Source organism: Pygoscelis adeliae, unplaced genomic scaffold, assembly GCF_000699105.1.
Source record: "Pygoscelis adeliae isolate BGI_AS28 unplaced genomic scaffold, ASM69910v1 Scaffold1319, whole genome shotgun sequence".
In the NCBI taxonomy this organism is placed as follows: Eukaryota; Metazoa; Chordata; class Aves; order Sphenisciformes; family Spheniscidae; genus Pygoscelis; species Pygoscelis adeliae.
Window position 1 is genome coordinate 3,441 of NW_008825475.1, and position 941 is coordinate 4,381.

Sequence of the window (941 nt, forward strand, 5' to 3'; positions counted from 1 at the left end):
GTTCCGCCCCGGGCAGGGCGGCTCCAAGCCGAACACACGCTACACCACAGACAACGTGCCTCAAAGAGGAGAGAAAGCCCTCGGCAGGAAAAGCGACTCCCGGAACGGAGACGCTGTTGGGCAAGAAGACCTACAAGGGCCGCAACGGTGAGGTGAGGAGGCTCTACGGCCACCCCAGAAGAGAGTCAAACGTAACGGCCCCTGACGAGAAGTAACCGTCAGAACTGGGATGATGGATGCACAAGGAGCCTGGCTCCGAGACCTAAAACTGTAAAGATGTGGGGAAGAAACCCCGGAAAGAAGACCCCATGAAAACAGGGCTCTCGGGAGAAGAGCTGCTGACACAGCCCTGATGGCCGCTGCAGAGAGAATCATCCGGAAACATGCAACGTACGCACGACGGATCCGTGATTTCTGCTTCATTTGCAGGACAAGAAGCACTTGACCAACTCTACAGGAATGAGAGAAGGCATTCAAGACTACAGACGCCTACTGAGGGGCACACCAAACTTGCTGAGCAGCATGAGCAAGGGGGACATCGAGACCCGAGCAAGGCAGAAAAAAGGACACTGACTACAGGACAGCACAGGGGGGAACTGCCCTGCCTGGCACACGCTCGCGTTGTGTGGGAGAGACCCCACGCCCAAAACACAGCCCATCCCGAACTGCCCTCTCCACTGCGCTGAGTTCAGCCCCACTTCGCAACCTCCCTCCACCCCACACCATCCTCCCCCGGCACTTGCCCCTCGACTCTGCTTTCAGAGCGCTGCGGGGCCAGGTCCCATCCTCCACGAAGTCTGCCCCAGCTATTTAAGATGCTCCTGTCACCAGGTTCCTCTTGATCACCCGTACAGAGCGCTACCATTCACGGGGGCCAACGCCGACCTCTTCCACAGCAACGTCCTCCTTGGAAGCACCGCACTGCTCCGCTCAGAAGCTAT